The sequence below is a fragment of the Mya arenaria genome, chromosome 12, assembly GCF_026914265.1.
Source record: "Mya arenaria isolate MELC-2E11 chromosome 12, ASM2691426v1".
Lineage (NCBI taxonomy): Eukaryota > Metazoa > Mollusca > Bivalvia > Myida > Myidae > Mya > Mya arenaria.
This window is the reverse complement of record NC_069133.1, coordinates 40231719-40239879: the sequence shown is the minus strand read 5'-3', so window position 1 is coordinate 40239879 and position 8161 is coordinate 40231719.

The following is an 8161-nucleotide window of genomic DNA, read 5'->3' as shown; positions in this document are numbered from 1 at the left end:
TTCCTTCACCTTCTCTAAACGGGTGCGCACTGCCGCTTTACGTCATCGAACAAGGTGTAAACATTTTGCGACACTGTACAAATATGGAAAGTTTATGAAATATGGCACTTATATAAAGAAGACACCTCGATGTTTTAGGTGATGTATAGGATGTAGAGCAAATATTTGAGTATCAAAATAATGAATGGATGTTTTCTATTACTAAATATCTAACTTTGTTTTGGATTTAACTGTTAGATTAATCTGAAGGATCAATTAGCGCATTTTTATCATTTCAGTTCTGATTGAAATAGTTCATTAATAAAATCAAAGAATGAATTAATTCTATTCATAACATATAACCTGTGAGTGTTTCAAAATATCCAGACATGGCCCTATTAGATATCTTAGTCGTTAACTTTACGCTGCTGAAGAATGCTCATGTACACACGTTAGTGTAAGGGCAGAGTTTATGCTATAAATATCTTTAATACATACTTTTATTAAATCACAGTTTATACCAAATAACCTTATGATCTTTATCAATACGGGGCCCAGAGATGCAATCTTAGTATAGATCCCTTTGATACAGACTTTAAGGTTATTGGACACTAAATTATTTTCCATGTATGGGATGAAAGTTCAACTTGTAAACTTAACAGTTAACAACGCATATAGGACAAAAATACGCCAAGCTCTCATAAGATAAAAACAATTGGTGAAAAATAACCGCTATGTATTCGATCAAATTATGCAAATCCGCTTATTAATAAGAGTACAAATAGTACGGTGAAAATGTAAACAAGAAAGAAAATCATTTTATTTAGATGGAGAATGTTAAGCAAGTTTTTTTTAATAACATACCATTCAGCTACAAAACCTACAATAATCGTAGCAAATGGTATCATATGGTAAAACTATGCTTTGTTTCAATATATTTTGCTAACGAAGGAGTAAAAACACTGAATAGTGGAGGGGCGTACCCTACTTTCGAGCTAGTGAAATACTTGCCACAAATGTATGTGGACGCCAGCTATATCACAATATTCCGTTTCAACTTCTTGTGAGCCCTGCTAACAAGCTCATTTTAGCTCAGGTGACCGACTCAACTCTGATATTAAGTAGACAGTTCTATAGTCCGTACCAATTCCAGCCATGTATTGAAAACAGTTTGTAAGTTTAAAAAGGTTTATCATATCAGGTAAAACAATACTCTAACTGAATACAATTGTTCATACAGTAATATTATTTATTTACATCATAATATTTATTAAGGGTCACTATGTTTTCGTTGATGCGCACGTTCAATAAAACCGCAATATATTACATATATAATATAATATAATATAATATATTTCTTATATTAACAATGAATCTCGCGGAGTTATCCATGCAGTATAACGCGATTTTAATATTGTTCTGTAATGGCAATCTAAGCGAGATAACACACACAAGTAATCCTACTTGCTCAATACAGTCGTCTGTTATCGTATTCTTGTTAATACATGTATGTTCGGTAAGAGTTATAGGGCTATGTCAAATTGATCAAGATTGAACGTTTGGAAAATACGAATAAATGTTTGATATATACAGGGTCACAAAGGTTATATGTTTACTGAGTGATTATTATATCAAACAGTTCTATAATGTAACTAACGTTATTATTTTAGTCAAAACTCAGCTTTATAACTTGATCGAGCGTAACGTGGTTCTGCTCTAAACAAATGCTTGACTCTTAGACTGCCTGCCAACGAGAAAAGTGGCGCTTTCATTCTAGCACAGCAACCGTAGGTTGGCGGAACGTTACTGCTATAAAAATGAAGGCAATGCCACTCAAAACGTTGGCAGTGTCAACTAAAATAATGGCAGTGCCAGCAAATATAATGGCAGTCATGCGACCGCCACAAAAACATGTTTAAAGAAATTAATGCAACCCATCTTGAAATGTATGCAATTGATACAAAGGAAGGCTCTGAACATAGCCCTAAGTGTTGAAATGTAAACATGAACAATTCTAAGGGATGAGTCACCTTATACATGACTGTTCTTGACCTTAAAATAGAGGAAATTGCCCAGAATAACAAAATGACTGATATTGTGCGAGTACAGAAAACTAACGATCAATAAATGCAAGAAATACGGATACAACGTCGCACCAGCGGTAAAAAAAATGCATTTTAACACCAACATATCTAAGGAAGCTATAATTGAACGTTTTAAATCTTAACGCATGTTTATGTTGAAAACGTCCCCTAAATGCTGGTAATTACCGGGTGTTTCTGAATTGCACTTTTGACAAATGCAAATCTAGAGTCAGTTCATGATATTTTCACCTCTCTGAATTTAAACATGTTCTGAATGGAATTGGGTGTAGAAGTGTAGAATTAGATCAATTCTTATATAATATGTCATCTTTATAATTTTCAGGTATGTATTTAACACTAAAGTTAATAACACGAACAATTTTACCCTCAAATTAAGGTATCATGTGTCAAAATATCTGGGCATAACATAAGTCACTTAACAAAAAATAAAAAAATAAATGTCAAAAGGTTCAATCTGTGAGAGTGCAGCTTTAAAGGGCAAAGTATACCAATTCGGAAGTGACTAATGTTATGCTATGTTCTTTGTTCTGAATCTTCATTATTAACATTTGTACAACGTTTCCAAATAAATTATATATAAAGATACAATTGAATTTTCTATTAAAAAAAGCCACACCCATATTCACAATCGAGTTTTAAAGAACAAAAGCGATTTTTGTGACATATTTTCACTCGAAATGGCTGGTTATAGTATGTTTTATATGAATATAGATATTAAATTATCGATCGTTTTGAAATGGCATTTAAAGTCGAAAACAATCTACATTAAAGCATGCAAGATAGCTCTTTAGTGTGAAATGCTGATCCCAATTGACTTCTTTATTTTTACCGAAAATGATAATATAACACATTATTTCATGCATATTGGTGGAAGAATGAACTTGATCATTTCACTTTGGCTCGAGTAAAATGATAACATTTGATCGTTTCACTCTGCGGACAACTCGGGACTACTTTTTCCCTCTTTTATACGATTTGCCTCTCTTGACTTGAAAAATACATGTATGTAACAAAAAGAGTACATGTTTGTTGTCGTTTGTAGTGCAGTAATAGACACATTTGCCGAATTGTATAGAATTGTCAATATCAAAATATGCAAAAGTTTGAAAAATAAAATGCGATTGGTTATAACTATTAATAAATGAACTTGCTATTTAATGTATGAACAATTTTATGGAACATACTGAACATTACAATTAACCCACTTGGTAGTATCGGTTGAATATTTTCTTGGCCGCATGTGCTAGTAATAGAGTTGATAGATCATTTCTACCAACAAAGTCTAACCGCGTACATGTATGCACAAGCATTTTGAATTTGACTTCTTTACTTCAAATGTTTGCCTTCATCAGTTCAACAATACATTTTTCTTCTTAAAAATAATGCTCAGCTTGTCCAGAAGCTAAACGATAAAAGAGTCCCGCATTATCAAATAGTTCAGATCATCGGCCATAAAAACATGAACAATTATAATTATATGAGATTGAAAACCAACCAGGCCATAGTGATTCCCGACATCTTGTCTGCGCTCTATCCTTCTCAAAAGCATCTTCGTGCACATCCGCAACATTTCCTCTGGGGTTTTCGTAAAACCAAAATTTAACGTTAACTTTCATTCAACTTTAATAGATATGAAACGAATTCTCTGTCTCACCACAAAAACTACGCCACTCGTGAACATATTTTTTCTCTGACCACTCGTGAAATAAATATGATCTTACACTGAATTCAACAAATATCCTCTATTACTTTCCTAGTTTAAGGTTCACCAAGGGATACGTTCCTAATTTAAGGTACAATTAGGTTCACTCTCAAGGTTAAAACACAATCTACATTTCCTGTTCTGTGGCGAATTGAATGCTTTGCACGCAAACTGTAGTTAGTATTTCACAACCTTAAACACCAAATAAGGGATAAAAGTTCTACTTGTATACAACACATAAAACATTATTAGAAATAAAGTTAGGTTTCTTATAAGAAACCTAAAATCGGTTGTACATAGTGATTGTAAATGGCTAAAAGTTAAAACTTAATCATACTTAACGTTGTCGATACAAACCAGTCGTAGTATCAGCAAAACTCATGTCAACGAAACAATATCATTTCCGATTTTTACCTTCATTTCCAGACAACGAAATCTCCTAACCGCCTTAAATAAATATCCTGCTTAAAAGAATGACTTTCCAAATTAAAACTTAACAGACAATACGTAATAATAGTTTCAAGCCTCCTGAAAACAGGTTATACTTTAAAGACATTTTGAAAATATTAAGTAGACTCTTTGTGACCATGACGACATTTTATTAATATTTTTAAGATGTTTGTCTGCAACCCATCTCAAAAACAGTTTGACTGAGTGCCATTGAACTTATCGGTAAGTTAAGCAGTAATTAACCTTTAATGGTATGGGGTTAGCAGGAACATAATAACTTCAAGAACATAACATTTCGTTTCGACCATCTTAATGCAGTTTAACCCTTCGCTCTAATTTGAAAGTGGTTATTGAATTTATCAAGTTTAAATGTATATAAAATCTGATATATAGTTATGTAAATGAAGTCGAAAATGATTCTTCTTCAGTTACTTGGAGTCGCAGTAATTAACTACCACAAGGACCACAAAGGAAATAAGGGATGTATAATTTCTTTATTGCGATATCCTTTTCAGGTATCCTCCCAGAGAAAACGTTCATTGCCCAAAGTTATTATATAAATGGTCAGCTCAACGCAAACCTTACCAAAAATGTAGCGGAAACAATCAGTTTGACGCTCGCCTGCCTTCTAGTAACATAACTTTCATTTGAAGCTTGTCTTTTAAGGATACAGCGCTCATGCAAAGGACCAGTTCAAAATGTTAACACGACGGAATTATCTAGTCTACTTAAACATGCCGCATAAGGTCGTTGTTTTAGAGACTTGCTATACATTGCACTCGTTTGTTGAGGTTCGAACCTAGCATCGAGAGGATTTCATAACAACACAGCAGAAAACATAAAGACCCGGTTTGTGGTTAATGAAGCAACACAACGTCTTTACGAAAATGAAAAGAGTACGAAATCAGTCCGCAGAGGGGGTTAACCTATGGATATTATTTTCTGACATATTAAAAGTAAAATACGCCTTGTTCGTCATATTGTTCGTAATGAATCTTACACAAGAGAAAATCTAACTCTTTAAAAAATCACATATAAGTTAATATGAAATGATCGTTAGAAAGTCCTCCACACCAACGCTTAAGAAAATTTATAATTAGGAAACGAGAGCAGGGCATCTATAAATGTTGTTAACTTGGGGTTTAGATTATCTGGTCGTTAAAAAGTTTATTGGAGCGAAACAGCAACACCGCAAATCAAAATGAAAACGTTTATTATCCTTAACAATCATACTTTTACACACACCACACGGACGTTGCGTTTACATGATATACATGTTTTAATTCGAAACACTTTCAACAGCCTACACTGAAAATACACAAACATGCATGAACAGAAATCACTTCCTATGTGTCCTTTTGGCTTCCAGAGTATTTCTGTGCATCATAATATATTGCTGTACATAAACTACACATTTTGGTGATAAGCGTTTGTAACGTTACCATATCTGATGTTCACATCAACACACACTATACACAATATACGGTATATCATGGTTTAACCATGCATCTGTAATCAATGGCTATAATTTGTTGTCTTTAAATATTAGTGTCGTTATCATGGATTTAATACACCACATAACAATAATCTAATACATCACATTCGATTGATCTTGTGTTTCGAATGCACTCTACAACATTGGAATAACCTAAGATATCATGTATCTAATACATTAAATAGCTTTAAACTTATACTCCACATATCACAGATTTCATACAGCACAAATGAACAGCACGAATCAGAATACAACATATTACCGATTTTAAAGGCAGCTTTCTACGATTAAGTACATCATTTTTCATGGAACTAACTCATCCAATAATTCCGAGCTAACTAAACACATTTCCTGGATCCGAATATAATACACGAAATTACACCCAATATTACGGATCTAATACACCATATTGCATTGAGCTTATACACCCAATATTACGGATCTAATACACCACATTGCATTGAGCTTATACACTCAATATTACGGATCTAATACACCACATTGCATTGAGCTTATACACTCAATATTACGGATCTAATACACAACATTGCAATTAAGCTTATACACTCAATATTACGGATCTAAAACACCACATTGCATTGAGCTTATCCAGCCAATATTACGGATCTAATACACCACATTGCATTGAGCTTATACACTCAATATTACGGATCTAATACACCACATTGCATTGAGCTTATACACTCAATATTACGGATCTAATACACCACATTGCATTGAGCTTATACACTCAATATTACGGATCTAATACACCACATTACATTGAGTTTATCTACCCGATATTACAAATCTAATACACCACATTGCACTGAGCTTATCCACCAAATATTACGGATGTAATACACCACATTGCATTTAGCTTATACACTCAATGTTACGGATCTAATACACCACATTTCACTTTACTAATACATCATACTTATACAACATACACCCGAATCTAATACACCATGATAATACTGATGAAAGGATAAATGGTATGCCTAGATACTCGATATGGATTTTTCTATCAAAATATTCAATAATAATGATAAGGTAAGAAATATAGCAGTCAATGAATTTAAAACTATTGGACTCAAAAAAGAAATGAGTGGAAAATCTTTAGCAAATCATAATATCTTGATAATATTTAAGTTACTTCGTCATTATATAACGGAAATTAATCGCAAGGAGCGTGTTCAAGTTTGAATCATTAATGACGTCAACGTTACTCTAAAATTATAGGCTATAGATATTATTCGAATACAACAAACGTATTTATAAGATCGTATTTGGTGCATACAACTTATTTTCTTTGCAATTTCGCACACTCTTTCCAGCAAAATAAGTACATGTTTAAAGTACAATTGCAATGATAAAGTACGCGGTTCAAGACTGATACACACACAATGAGAGCACACATATAATAACTATTGCTTTACCACTTTAGAAAAAGCTGATCATAACAAAACTTGGGTAAAACTTCAATTAATTGGTAATCTTAACCACGGACGGTTATAACAATATTCGTAACAGCTTTTTCAAATTGTGTTTTACATAAAAAAAATAATTAACTGATATGAAAGGCAGTCTCTTTATCAAAAACGTTCAAGCACATTTGTTTAAATTTTGCCTGGGAAACATTGATTTCATTTCATTAAATATAGATATTCTAGCTGTTTTACAAATTTTACGATAATATCGTGTGTGACCGTTTGCAAAAAAACAAATGGTATGTATTTTTTTTTGATGAAAAGTGTAGGGTAACTAGAGCATCTAGGCGAACATATGCATGGTATGGGACTTCATTAACCAAATAAAGACATAGTAACATATTCTTGTATAGAGGCAATACATAACGAGGGAAATCCCAATAGGTAATATTGCTTTATAACAAATTACCTGTTACTATACTTTACTTGGCGTTAACATAATTAATACAAGATCATTCTACAACGATTACAAATATGAGTAATAATACGATGAGCATACATGTATATGCACATTATAACAAAGTCACAATAGTATAATATATTTTTATTAAATGAGTTAATTGTAGACAAATCATACAAGAAAAAGTTCCACAAGGGAATTTCTAGTTAAAAATGTTGATATATTTAATCTTATGACTTAAACAATAGGATACTTAAAACAATCAAGAAACTCTTCATAAACGTTATATACAATAATCAAAACAAAATAGACCTATATATGTTGCTGGCATGGACTAAGTGAATGCCTACACAGAACAAGATATCAGGGAAATCAATGAAATTAACCCATGTGCACGCATTTGTTATGCCCAAAGTACACAGGACATAAAGGCAGAAGTAAAACAAAAACGTTAGAATATTACTAATACAATTCTGTGTTCTGCAGCAGAGTATCACAAATAGCCAACCTATGTGTTGGAGAAAGCTCGAAGATATT